The sequence below is a fragment of the Lutra lutra genome, chromosome 4 (genome assembly GCF_902655055.1).
Source record: "Lutra lutra chromosome 4, mLutLut1.2, whole genome shotgun sequence".
NCBI lineage: Eukaryota > Metazoa > Chordata > Mammalia > Carnivora > Mustelidae > Lutra > Lutra lutra.
Window position 1 is genome coordinate 121461408 of NC_062281.1, and position 14489 is coordinate 121475896.

At 47.0% G+C, this 14489-nt stretch overlaps 1 pseudogene; it reads left to right on the forward strand.

Annotated features, from left to right (window-relative positions):
- Positions 1 to 1634: 1634 nt before the first annotated feature.
- Positions 1635 to 13737, forward strand: LOC125097365 (histo-blood group ABO system transferase-like; annotated as a pseudogene).
- Positions 13738 to 14489: the final 752 nt, after the last annotated feature.

The window sequence follows — 14489 nt, forward strand, 5'->3', positions numbered from 1 at the left end:
ACATGTCATCTGGTGCCAGATGTGACGTGAGCGCCCCCTCTTTACCTAGATTTTTCCATCTTCCTCTACCCTCTGTCAGCATCTGGGTTTCCTAACAGCCATATCTTTGCAGACAAACTCTAAGATAGCCTATGGTTTGGGACTCCAATGACATCACAAAGTCTCATTATAACTAGTGTCAGAGGTTTCTGTGGCACTGACATGACCTTTATTCCCAGAATATGCCCCATGAAGAGTCCCAGGAAGTCTAGAGGCCCAGGAAAAAGAAATGGGTGATTGCAGCTCTAGCTAAAGCCACTCTGGGGGATCATGCTGGAAGCCATCTCCCTTCTCAATCTGGCTCTTTTGCTGAGTTTCAATACAACATAGGGGAGTCACTTCATCAGAGCTTGAGGCTCATCTTTTCTAGAACAAGGAAATGTTTTTAGATGAATTGATTCATTCAAGACTATGGAATGAACTGCTAGGAAGTTCTGGACAGTCTCCAAGCTGGATTCTACCTCTGGAGTTCTGACTTCCATCCTCCCTGCTCCTATACAGTTCCCCCATTGGAAACAGTGGCTGCTCCATGGAAATTCCCCAGGGCAACACTGGACTATCCAGGGTCTTCAGGGTGTGGCCCCATGCCATCTGATGTGGCTGAGGGGCCATGAGCAATTCTGAACCCAAAGCAAAGCTTTGGCTGTGCTGACTTACTTGCATACAAATAACAGTGCCAGGCTCAGGCCTTCACCACAACAGCTGAGCTGCCTTAGTGAGGACCTTGTCCAGGACACTAGCCCCATGACACTGTGAGGGCACTCAGAATCCACAGGGAAGTCACAAAATGCGACAAGGGATTCTATGTCAGGGTAGATAATGCAAGGTATCGTTTCTTAGCAAACATGACAAAAAGCATTTAAATGACAGAATATTAAGTAGTTCAACATATTCTACATGATGGCAGTGATGGGAAAAGTGAATGATGGGGTCAGAAAGGAGAATGGGAGTTCTAAGAAGCAGGCTAGTGTCCTCACAGGGTAGGGGGTGTCTTGTGGGGGAAGGGACCAGGAGATTTATCACGGATTCCAACAGAGCATCAGGGTGTGTGCTTGGCCTGATCCATGACCCCTGGGGGCACTGGGGGCATTCTAGCTCCAGAGGTTCTACAGAAATGCAAATCGGCCTGAGCAGAAGCTTTCTGGTCTGTGTTACTGTTTCAGGGTGTGGCTTTCTCTGCTTCTGAAGGTTGTTGATTTTCCTTTGTTTTCCTCTGAGCTACACTATTTTGTGTGGATTCAGTGCTGTTAGCTGACACAAATTCTTCCTGCAAAGAAGTGGAATAGAAGTCATCCTTGTTTCCTAAGTAGACCTGAATAGATTCCATAGTGATAGCCCTTTCCCAGGCCCCTGGGCCTTCATGTGCTCTCCAAGACCAAGATTTTAGAAAACATCTTGTATTCTTAACAGGTTGAAAGAATTAGTTTGGTTTTTAAAGAATTCAACAATGTCACACTTTTCATCATCTATACGATGACCTGTAAACATTGAATGAACAAGGCTTGACAGGATGAATGGGCTTTGCTGTGGGGCTTGGGGCACTGTTTCCTCACTGCTGCCCCCGTGTGGCCACTCTCCAGATAGCATGTGGCCGAATGGGTTCTGATTTACGGGATCCAAGGGAGAATAAGATGGAAGAAGGCTGGTCCCTGAATTCCTTAGATCCTAAAAACCATCCTTTAATTTACGAGCAGTATTCTAAATCGAGTACATCTTCATTAGATATTAAGGTTAGGGTCAGGGTCAAATTACATACATTAACTATGGACAGCTTTTTGTAGGTCAATCTTACCTGCCTAAGTCGTTTTAAAAAAACACAATGGAATAGGATATAGTCACCAAACACTGAGCACATGACCTATCCCCAGTAATAGGTCACTAAACATAATGATTGTTTAATCTTAGTGGAGGACCAGGAGATGGTCTTCTAGGTACTTGGCAGGAAGCATCTGTGGCCAGCTGGCCATCTCCCTCCAACAGCCACACCCAGTTCAGCACATCCTCTGCTCTGCTCAAGGGCAGCAAACAGGTGGACCAGGTGCAGGTGGGACTCCCTCCTGTCAGGCATGGCTTGCCTCCCACAGGTAAAGTGGGCCAGCTCCCATGCACATGACGTGTTCCTTTGGTTCCTTGCTATTGGCCTCCCCTTTCTGTCGGCCTCCCCTTTCTGTCAGCTTGGTCCTAAAACTTTAGCTTCTGTGAGAACTTGGTTTTTGCAGATTTCTGTTGACATTTCAAAGTGTACATCTGTGTTGCTTTTGTGCCCTGTTCCTGTGTCGGAGATGAAGGCAGGAAAAGTCATCCTACCCTGAAAGCAGCCAAAAGAAATATCAAGTGTGCTCTGCCCCCAGAACCCCAGGTTTGAAAGCCATGGCCAACTATGTACTTCATATTCTAAACAATCAGCTTTAGGGACTCACGGACTATTGGGACCTGAAATCGTACTGAAAGAAATCTCATCACCAAAACTTCGCCTTGCAGGAGACAGTTTAGGGACATCGCCTGTAGCCTGCGGTGTCATTTCCGGTCTGGCCAATGCCCAGTAACACTGACACGAGTTGCCACCCAAGGGGACCACTGTGACATACTCCTGGAGCACCCCTGGTCCCCCTGACCCTCAGTCTGGCCAAACCTGCACACCCCCAGTCCTCCTGAGTGTCCCCTGTCATGGCACTTGTCACACAAGGCTGTCATTTGTTTTCTCTCTGTACGTCCTTTTTGCTTGGAGTAGATCTCTCTCACAGATGACTGGCTGGATGACAGATGGATGAATGGTTTCAGGATCTTTTGTCCTAGAACAGCAGGCGTCCTTCAAAACCCTGATGAGCAGGGAGAGTCTCTGTCCCTCTGTGTGCCCCCTGCCTTGGTGGAACATAGTGTCCAGGACAAGGGACTTGGGAGTCCTTTCGGATGATGTTTGTTCTATGAAGGTGACTTCTTTCTGAGATCACTATGCAACCATTTTGCATGGCCGTTCCTGTGGGACAGAAAACATGCTACTGTATTGTATTCTCCTTGCACACTGTGGCTACCAAAGAGGAAACATACACTCACCCTCACAAGTTCACACGTACACCTCCATTTCTGAACATCACTACCATGTAAATGACAGGGAATTCCCCTGAGACTGTAGAGCTGTAGACGTGCCATTCAAGGTGTCGATAGAGGAGGATGGAGATAGCGTTCTGGCTAGAGGGATGGAAGTCCTTGTCTCTGGGGTTGAAGAAATTATATTTTACTCAGAAGGTCCTACATTCTATTCAAAGAAGGGAGGTGATCCTAGATTCTTTGAGAACAGGGATCAGCACAGACTTTTCTGGAAAGTGTTCTGTAAATATGTTCTGTGAGGTGTTGTGGTCCATGTGGTGTCTCTGACAATGACTCCACTCTTGCACTGTGGCTTGAAAGCAGCCACAGACCATCCATAACTAATGCTCCAGACACACTGGAATGAAAGAATATGGGGGGAGGTCCCGTTTGGCCCATGGGTGGTAGATTCCCACACCGCAGATCTGCAACATGATGGATGATGGGGGAGAGGGTTCTTCTTTTCCCTTGTCAGAGTGGGAATACACTGGAATCTATACTGCATGATCCTGACCCCTCCAGTTGAAAGGAAATAAAAGATGATAGTGAGATTGGCCAACAATTAAGGCCTCAGGAATTTTCCCGCCTTTCTCTGTTGGCCTCAAGCTTGCCACAAGTTATTTGTCTGTGTTTGAATTCCATGTAGGTATAGTTTGGCTGAGTCAGTCCCCATTGCCTGGCGGGTATATCTTGCAGGTTATATACCACACTGATGGTCATCTTGTTCAGGCCAATATCATGAGCACACTTAGGATTCTCCTGAGTTAGCGGAGGATCCGGCATGTGTGTGCTTCAGGACGAATCTGACAGCCTTCAGTAATATTATGGAGCGCCTGGCTTCCTGGGCCGTCTGTGGCACTGGCATGGACCAGGCCTAGGCCACTTCTGCAGTCACGATGGAAAAGCCCCTGGCCTGGGTGGTCCATCCCATACTTGGCTCTGCAGGCCGAGACCCAAGATTCCTTCCACCTCATTGGCTGGGACCAGGTCACATGCCCATGGATGAGCCAATCCCCATAGCCAGGGAGTGCTGGCTTAGCACCTAACACCTCAGTTCCAGCACCTCAGTACTGCTGTACTACTCTGTAGAGACAATGGCTGAGAATGAACAAGGTGGATGGAAACTGGTCTGGAGTGCACAAGGCAAGGTTGTGTGCCTGTGTGTGTGTGTGTGTGTGTGTGTGTGTGTGTAAGGGGTTGGAGATAATAGCTCTGGCCAAGCTCTATCTCCATATTATCTAGGTAATATGGGTAATCCGTGACGCGGGTAATCCGTGACGTTTCACTGCCCATCATTTTGCAGATGGAGAATATGCCTTTTGCATGGAGTATGGCAAGACTTGTTCCAAGTATTGTCTAGTTGGTATGGAAGCTGGGGAGAGCAGCACCCTCCATCTGCTAGGATAGGCGTGAGAGGCTGAGTGCTCTCAAGAAGGTGTCTGGCTTTCTCAGGGCTCAGTGTGAGCCTGCATACAGGACTGACTAGGACAATTCATGGTTTTGTTCTGAGGGTGGAGTGTCGGAAAAACGGGGCACCGCATGTAATCCCGGGCAAGGGACAGACCTGGAGTCCATTGTAGAGTTACTTTGTGGGAGTGGTGGTGATCTGCAGCATCCACTTCATGAGATGTCTGTTCTTTATTGAGTTCTGGGTGTGGTTTCTGTGACTTTGTCCTAATGGCTGGGATTTCCAAGGAGTGGGATTTTTTTGGCTTCACTGTAAGAGTTGGTCCACCAGGAGTGGGCAAGTCTTGTTCTGCTGCTGAGAAGTGTGTCTCTAGTGGTTGGAGTGTGTATTACGAGCCTAGAGGTCAATGGTCAGGGGGTTACAGTGGTCAGCGGGCTATTGATGATTTTTATGGGTGAATTCCAAGGATGAGATGTTAGAGCGTATGGTTAGGGATCCTCATTAACTGCCCATCAAGGGTGCTTTTTCTGAGTTTCATATTTGATACCTTTTTATTGCTTCTAATAACTCTCCTTGTACTTGGTATTCCAATGAGCAGTGCATTACAACATTGCCTGCATTTTACCCCCATTGATGAGGATTTGGGAAAGAAAAATGTTGTCAATGCTTTCACAAATTGTACACTGGAACAGTCAAATAATAAAATCTTATTTTTGACACAAACTAGGAAGTATCCTGCTCTGATTCTTAGTTTAAAGCAGGGAAAGACGCCCTCCTTCAGTACCAGTAATGAGTACCATAGGCCTTCCTAGGGAACATTATCAGATTCTATTGGAGACTTGGTCTTTGTTATTGTGGAGGAATCAGGAGTCAACCAATTATTTGTCTCCTGTTTCATTTTCCATGAACATTTCCACGATATTTGGATTCACACTCTACCATTGTGAAGTCATCCCAGGTTTGGCACCAGCTCAGCCTTCTCTGCCAAGGGCATGTTTGAGCCAAGACAAAAGCTGTTTCTGGGCGACTGGGAGACCCTAGGATCAGAATACTGTAGGAGGATAGTTACTGAGATCCTAAATTCTATCCCATCTCCTGAAACCCAGATGAAATACATTTCAGATTTAGAAACTTTTGATAGAAATTTTGTGTCCTTGGTGACAACTGAAGAAAATGTGTCATACCCAAACCTAACTTTAACCCCTAACTTTAACACTGAAACCTGACCCGACCTTAGCTCAAACTGGAACCCTGAATCCCAAACCTGAAATTGAATCTGAAGCCTAGACTTTGAACCTGAGCTCTGGATCCAAGACCTGAACCATGAATCCAAATCCTAAACCAGATCTCTGAGCCATGAACCCTGAACCCAAATCCCAGCATGAAACCAAACCCTAAATTTGACCTTGAACTTTATCTCTTTATCCCTGAGTCTTTCACCCTAAATCATAAACCTAAAGCCCTAAATTCCAGCTCTGTTTCTTTGCCCCTCACTCTAAATCCTCACCCTGACCCTAAACTCAAAGCCCGATATAGAACTCTGACTGAAACCTGAACCTGAACCCAAATTCAAATCCTTTACCACACTTTGCTTATGCATTCACTACTGATGGATATTGGCAGTTTTACCTTTTGATTCTTGTGAATACTGTTTGGGTTGGGTGCTAGGGTTAGGGTCTCGGATTGGGGTCAGGGTCAGGCTTGAGAACAAGCTGAGGTCAGAGCGTGGGTCTGTGTCAGAGCCAGGGTCTATTTGGTGCCACTGTTTGGGTCAGAGACTGTTGTCATTCCATATTGTTTCCAATTAATTGTTCCTTAGCCATTTTTGGAGAAGTTGGGGATTTTGGGGTCCATGCAGCTTGAATTTCCAGAATGAAATGGCTCCAACTGGACCCTGGGAGAGAGCCGGTGCTTCCATTGAAGGGTTAACTCCCTTAGTCCTGCACTGCCCTCCCACGCCTGCAGAGGGCGCAGGATCCCAGCTCCTGCCCTGAGCCTGGCCTGTGCAGCCACAGCTGGGACAGGAGTCAGGCCTCCTCAGGACACGCTGTGGAGACTTCTGGAGGAACTGGGGTTCCTCCCATGCTGACAGCACAAGCTGGGGAGGATGTGGATCCAGATCCACACGGACAGGACCCACTGTGGAGGATGTGGGTCCGTGTCCACGCTGACAGCAGCTTGCCCCCTCAGGACAGGCTGCTGGAGGAGAAGGTGAGGAGAAGCTGCTTGAGCGGGGACTGGCGATGGGGTGCGTGGTCTCAGGACCCCACGGTGGAAGGGCGTGCTGTGTAGACTTTGGGGCTTCCGTAGTTTTGTGTGTGGTGACGTGTCCTCCTGCAGTGCTGTTTGCGAGGCTGTGGGGTCCCCTCTTTCTGGGCTCAGATGCAGCCCCATGTCCCACATCTGTGTTTGTGTGCATGCGGATTCGGTTCCTGGGGCTCCTCAGTCTGCAGTCAGGGAGCGGCCACCCGCCTTGGTGCTCATGCTCCCCTCCCTTGGCCGTGCAGTGTCCTTCCCATGTCCACACAGGCTTCAAGGTTGGTCCGGAGTCTGGCAGTTCGGGAGCAACAGCGCGGACTGTATAGATGGATTTGGGCAGAGTAGGTATTTTCCCAGTGTCGGTTCTTCCCTGAGCACAGAGTGTCTTCCCGTCTCCGTGTGTCTCCCTCCCTGCCTGTCATCAGTGTCCCATGGCTGTCAGGGGACAGGCCTGTAACCTCCTTGGTTCAGGGGACTCCTAGGTATCTTGTTCTTTTGGATGCAATAGTAAATGAGATTGTTCTCCATAGTCTCTTTCTGATGGTTCCTTAGGAGCACATAGAAATGCAATTGATTTGTGTATGTTGATTTTGTTCCTTGCAAGTTTCTTGAATTTATTAGTTCTGTTCACTTTAAACTCAAACTGCCAGTTATTTGGCAAGCAAAATGGGTTTATTTGGAAATAGCAGAGAGTAGCAATCTGGGCTGAACAAGCTCCATCGCATCACAGGCAAGTGCAAGAAACAAAGGAACATTATTTCATGGAGAAGGAGTAAGAAGTTGGGAGGGTTGATTGGAAGGAAAGTCCACTGGAGAAAGGCAGGGATTCGGGGTGATGGAGGATTCTCACCAGCCGAGCTTAGGGAATGATTGATTTCTTGTAGGAGATGAACACTCCACCTTCCCCTGTGGGGCCTTGAATGGATGAGTCTCTCCCGTGGGGGATTGCAATGTGGGGTCTATAATGGGCATTGAGTGCCAGGCGCCCCCTTCCAGCCTTCCTTCTGGTGTCCCCAGTCCACTTTACTGAGGATTCCCTTCATGCTTTTTCACAGTTCTAACCAGGTTGTGGTGGAGCATTGTGGAGAATCGGAATTCCAAATCCCACTGCTTCTACTGCACCCAAGACACGGGGGCCCCTAATTTAATCCTTGAGTCTCTTGCTAACATGTGGCCTCCTCCGAGGGTGAGTGGCCTCTTCATGGTGGGTGAACTGGATCTGGCAGGACTTGGCCTCCATCCCGATGTCTGATGTCCTCTCTGCTTCTGTGGCGCTGTGCTAATGTGGATATTTGGAAGAGTCATTTACTCTGCAGTGATTTCAAATCTGCAGTAACTTGTCACAGCAGCACAAATATGCTTGATCTCCACACTCAGACTCCCAAGCTGTCATTTCTTTACCATGTTTGCCACTTCACACAGGCTACTTCTGTGCATTTTATCCCAAACAGGGACACTGTCCTGCACAACCACCACATAACCCCAAGTGAGAAAATCATGATGGTTCCCATGTTTGAACCCAGACCACAGGCCCACTTAGCTGTCACCACCTGCCTGATGGTCTGAAATGTCTTCTCCACTCGGATCCGGTTTTCTTCTTCTGGAACTTCTTCCAGGACTTTCCCTTATTTGGGTAAACTTGATGGACTTAAGGAGCACAGACGGCTCCCATCTAAGTGGTATTTCTATATGGCTTATGTCACTGGGGCTGTTTTCAGTGTCCATCCATGTTGTGACATCCATTAGTCCTTCATTCACTTTTTCACAATGACTAAACATAAGAATGTTGGCCCCTTAAAACATTTCAGGTACATAATTCTGTGGCCTTAGCTGAGTTCCCACAGTTGTACATCATTCTCCAGAATTTTTTCATTCTCCCTGAGGGAGCTTGTATGCATGAAACAACAACTCCCCATTGTCCTTTCCACTCAACCCCCTGAAGCCACTCCAGCTTTGTGTCCCAGACACCTCATCTAAGTTGATCATACAGTATCTGTCCTTCCGAGACTGGCTGATCTCACTCAATGTAATGACTTCCACGTTCAACCCGTGTACCTGTGTCAGAACTCCCTTCGTTTTTAAGGCTAAATCATGTTCCATGGTGTATCAACCACATTTTGTTTATCCATTCATCTGTAAGCAGACACTTGGGTAGCATCTACCTTTTGGCTGTTGTGAGAAATGCTGCCTGAATATGGATACTTCTACTTTGAAAATTCAGGGGCATATAGGCTGCAGTGGAATCCTGTGTGTAATGTTTTAAGGATCCACCATATTGTTTCCCCACAAATGACCCATTTTATTTCATTCCTTCATAGGGCAGAACAGGATAGCCTTTTATGGATCTACTTCATTTTGTTTATCCTTTCCCCATGGATGGACATTTGCATATGTCATTTCCAAAAGGACATCCTTTTCCCCATGGATGGACATTTCTGGTTTTGCCTATTGTGAACATGGCTGCTATGAATATTCCTGTACATTTTTGTTTGTTTGTTTGAACCAGTGTTTTCAATTTGGGGGGTATATATCTAGGAGTACAATACTATAGTAATTCTGCTTTGAACTATTTGAGTAAATGCCAAACTATTTTATACATAGACTGCACTATTTTTCACAAGCAAGGTTTAAGGGTTTCAATTTCTCAACATCCTTTTGTTATTTTTTGTTTTCTTGATCATAGTGATTTTATTTGTGTAAAAGGACATCTAACTGGTTTAAATCTTCATTTCCATAAAGACCAATGATTTTTAACATTTATTCATGGGCTCTTCACCTTTTGTATGATATCTCTGGAGAAGGGTCTATCCAAGTCCTTTGTCCATTTTTAAAATGGGGTTGTTTTTTTGTTGAGTTGTAAAAGCTCTTTACATATTCTGAACAGACTCTTATTAGATAAATAATGTACAAATATTTCCTTCCATTCTGGGGGCTGTCTTTTCACTTTCTGGATAGTATCTTCTGATGTACAAATATTTTTATTTTTGTTTTTTTTTTTACATTTCTTTTTTAAGAGTGAGTGAGAGAGAGGGTGCAACTGGACAGAGGCAGAGGGAGAAGGAAAGAGAATCTTAAGCAGGCCCCACACTTAGTGTGAAGCCTGACGTGGGGCTCAATCTCATGACCCTGAGATCATGATCTGAGCCAAAATTAAGAGTCAGATGGTTAGGGGCACCTGGGTGGCTCAGTGGGTTAAGCCACTGCCTTTGGCTCAGGTCATGATCTCAGAGTCCTGGGATCGAGCCCCGTATTGGGCTCTCTGCTCAGCAGGGAGCCTGCTTCCTCCTCTCTCTCTGCCTGCCTCTCTGCCTGCTTGTGATCTCTGTCTGTCAAATAAATAAATAAAATCTTTAAAAAAAAAAAAAAGAGTCAGATGGTTAACCAACTGAGCCACCCAGGAACCTGGGACAGATTTTTAATTTTGAGGATATTATTTTGTCTATTTTTTTCTCTCCCTTATGCTTTGATGTCAGATCTAAAAGCATTGCTAAATCCAAGGTTATGAAGATTTATTCCCATTTGTTTCTTCTAGGGTTTATAATTTTACCTCTTACATTTAAGACTTTAACTTATTTTGAGTTTATATTTATATGTGGTGTGAGGCAAGGGTCCAGTTCCATTCCTTTGTACATGGATAACCGATTGCCTAGCACCGTTTGTTGAAAAGACCATTCTGTCCCCCCAGTGTAATGTTGTCCACCCTTGTCAAAATTCAGTGGACCATAGATGAGGGGTTTATTTCTGGGATCTCAGTTAAATCTCACTGATCTCTATGTATACTTTAAAAAAATCATTTTATTTATTTAAAATTTTTTTGTAAATTTAAATTCAATTAATTAACTTATAATGTATTATTTGTCTCAGGGTGTATGCATACCTTTATTATATATCACAATGTTTTATTTACTTTGTAAATAAGTATTTTGCTTTGTATTAAGATTTGAACTTTGGAAGCATGACCTTTCACCTTTGATTTTCTTTTTCATGATGGTTTTGGCTATCTTGTGGTCCCTCAAAATTTCATATTACTGTTAGGATTAGCTTGTGCATTTTTTCCCAAAGGCCTTTGTTAAATTTCTTGGGAACACATTGAATTTCCACATTGATTTATGTACTGTTGTCATCTTATCAATAGTATGTCTTTTCATCACCATGGGGTGTCCTCAGATTTATTTAAGTTTCCCTTACTTTCTTTCAGCAATGTTTTGTAATTTTGGGTGTACAAGATGTACACCTTGATTATATTTATTCCTACATATTTTCATGTTCCCTAAAATGGAATTGTTTTCTTAAATTCCTTTTTGGATGATTCATTGCTAGTATATACAAATAGAGATTTTGGCGTATTTTGTCCTATACAGATGTTTTGTCCTGTAACTTTGCGGAATTAGGGAACTGGCTGTGATCATTTTTTGTTGATTCTTTAGGAAGCTTTCTATATAAGATGATGCCATCTCTGGTCTCTGAACAGACTTTGTTCTACTTGTTTCCTTTCACATGTGGATTCCTTATTTCTTGCCTTATTGTTCTGGGTAGAACTTTCAGTACAATACTGAGCAAGGAGAGATGATGATGGACTTGTTTATGATTTCAGAGTAGAGCTGTCAGTACTCAAAATTGAGCATGATGTTTGATTAGGGTTAGGGTGGAGTTAGGGTTAGGGCTTAGGATTAGGGTCTCCCTGTCCTCCGCTGTACAGAGCCCATTCTTCTCCAGTAACCAGCAGAGTGATCTTTTCAGAACATAACCTTTGAGCCTCTCTGTGATCCACTCCCCAGCTGCCTGTTCTCTCCAGCCTTTCCTATCCCACCATATCCCTACAACCCCTGTGGGCCTCTCAGGAGTGTGGTCTTCCCACATGTGCCTCAGGCCTGACTCTAGGCCTTTATATTCTCTCTGAACTCTGCCAGGAGCATTCTTCTCTCCCCCGGTTCATGTCTGGCTTGTTCCCCTGCTGGCTGGGCCTGGACTTGCCCCCTGGTGACCTGACTAAGGTCTGCTGGTTGTGTGGCCTTGTCCCCTATCTTTTCCTTTGTGAGCGATTTACTAAGCTGCCAGGTATGGGGCAAACACAGTGAAGTGGCCTTATTGTCTGTGTGAAAAAAATCAGTCTCAGGGCACTTGGGTGGCTCAGTTATTAAGCATCTGCCTTCGACTCAGGTCATGATCCCAGGGTCCTAGGATCAAACCCCACCATGTTGGGCTCCCTGCTCAGTGGGGAGCATGATTCTCCCTTACTCACTACCCCGGCTGTGTTCTCTCTCTCTCTCTCTATCTCTCTGTCAAGCAAATAAATGAAACCATAACGAAAATCGATCTCAGAGGGGCTCACCACCCTTGCTGACAATGGGGGAGCTGCTGTCCTGGGTAGTCCCCTCAGAGAGACAAGACTTCCAACTTCTTGGAGCCCGGGAGATGTAGACTGAACCTGGAAGCTTCCAATCTTGGATTCCTGGCTGGGGCCTAAGCAAGCCCTCTCTTCTTCCAGTGGTCCTCTTTCCTCTTCCCTGCCTATGCGCTGGACCTGATACTGATCTGGGAGAGTTCGAGGGTGACTGCTTCTAGGAAGAGCAGTGGTTGACTATTAGACCTTGTCAGCAAGAAGCCCAGTAGCCTTCAAGGGAGGACCCTATGGGGGTGGAGACAGCTCTGTGGGGGACAGCAACAGCCCACTCAAAGCAAAGTGGGGCAGGAGGCCAGCCCTGCTGATTCTAGCCAGTCTGTAGGCCATAGAAAGGAGGGCTGTGCCCAAAGGTGGTCTACTCCTGGCAGGTGGGGATAGAACCTACAGGGGATCAGCCAGAGGAGGGCACCTGCAGGGTTTGCCTGGGAGCTCAGCACTGGGGGAGCATTCCTGGCTCCAGTATTCTAACTGTGGGGTTGGTTTCCCGCCTCTGAAGCCTTAGGCTCCCCTTTGTATGATGGGGTGCTGATGACCCCATCTCTGGGAGCAGAAGGTAGGGAGGCCCCAAAGCAGACTTGCTCAGAACAGGCTAGGAGGGTGAATGCTGCTTAAAGCAGCCCAGAGCCTGCCCCCTTGATGAAGGTACACATGTCCATGGCCCCCAGCTCTGGGGTCCTCCACTAGCCTCTGACAGTGACCCTCCTCCCACCTTGTCCCTCATCCCTGTAGATAGGTGTTCTTTGTGGAGCTGTTCCTGCAGAGGGCAGAGAAGCCTATCATGGTGGAACACAGGGTCACCTACTAGGTCGTCACCGACCAGTGGGCTGCTGGGCCCATGTGCCCCCCTGGGAGTGCTGGAGGGTGGTGGTCCTTGAGGACCCCAACACCCCACTCTGGTAGGATGTGTCCATGCAGCACATGGCGATGGTCAGCTGCTTCTGTGAGCAATGCTTCCTCTGTGAGGTGGATGATGTGGCGGGTGTGGATGTGGACATGAAGTTCTGTGACCATGTGGGCGTGGAGATCCTGTAACCCTCTCTTTGGCACACTGCACCCCAGTTTCTACCGGATGTCCTGTGAAAACTTTAGTTACCAGTGCCGGCCACAGTCCCAGGCCCACATCCCCAGGGACCAGGTGACCTTTACAACATGGGGGCCTTTTCTGGGGGGTTGGTGGCGGAGGTTCACTGACTGACCTTGGCCTGTCACTAGGTGATGGGGGTCGACCTGGCCAATGGGATCGAGGTTATGTGGGGTGACAAGAGCCACTTGAAGAGGTACCTGCTGGACTATAAGCCCACCAAGGTGCTACCCTGAGGACCTGTGGGACCTGCGGTGACTGGGCTGTCCCCTGGAGGACCTGTGGTACTCATGGTGGCTGGACTGCCCTCCTCTCCCACTTCATGAAGAAGCTGAGATTCAGGCCATGCCCAAGAATCACGAGGACATCCAGAACTCATGAGGGGCTGTCCCCGGCTCCATCAGGGGGTGCTGTCCTGAGCAGAACTGTCAGAATAGGTTACTACTTCTGTCCCCTTGAGGGATACCATGGAGCCCAGTCCTGCCTACGTGGGCATGTCCAGGGCCCCAGCTGCACCCACACAGAGGAGGCCTGCCTGGGAACACAAGATCCTCTCTTTGTGGTCACTACATTTTGATAACTTCTGGGTCATTTGCAGCTATAAATGGCTCCAGTTTTATGTCGGATGATTTCTGTGTTAATGCTGAGCAACCATCTTTAAAAAAAGAACAATCAAGGGAAAAGGTTTTCTTCGTGGATCTAGACAGACACGGCCTGGTGGGGCTGGGAGTGGTCCTGCAGTGGCTCTGGAGCCAGGATGGCCTCTGGTCGGGTCTTCCCTCCCAGTCCCTGCACCCTGCCACAGCCATGGGGCTTCAGGGAAAGGGGTGTACCGAGCCACCTCTCAAACCTTTAGTACCCTGACCTCCTGAGGCCTTGGCTGTGCCTGCTAGCTCAGCCTCCAAGAGTATGGAGCTCTCTGAGTTATGTATGGTTTCTGCCTTGGTTTCATTTTTTATTTTTTAACTTAGTTTTTAAAATTTAAATTCATTAGCCAACATATAGTACATCAGTAGATTTTAATGTAGTGTGCAGTGATTCATTAGTTGCCTATAACACCCAGCGCTCATCACAACATGTGCCGTCCTTAATACCTGTCACCCAGCTACCCCATCTCCCCACCCCCATCCTTTCTGTAACCCTCAGTTTGGTTCCCAGAGTCCAGAGTCTCTCATGGTTTGTCTCCCTCTCTGATTTCTTCCCATTCAGTT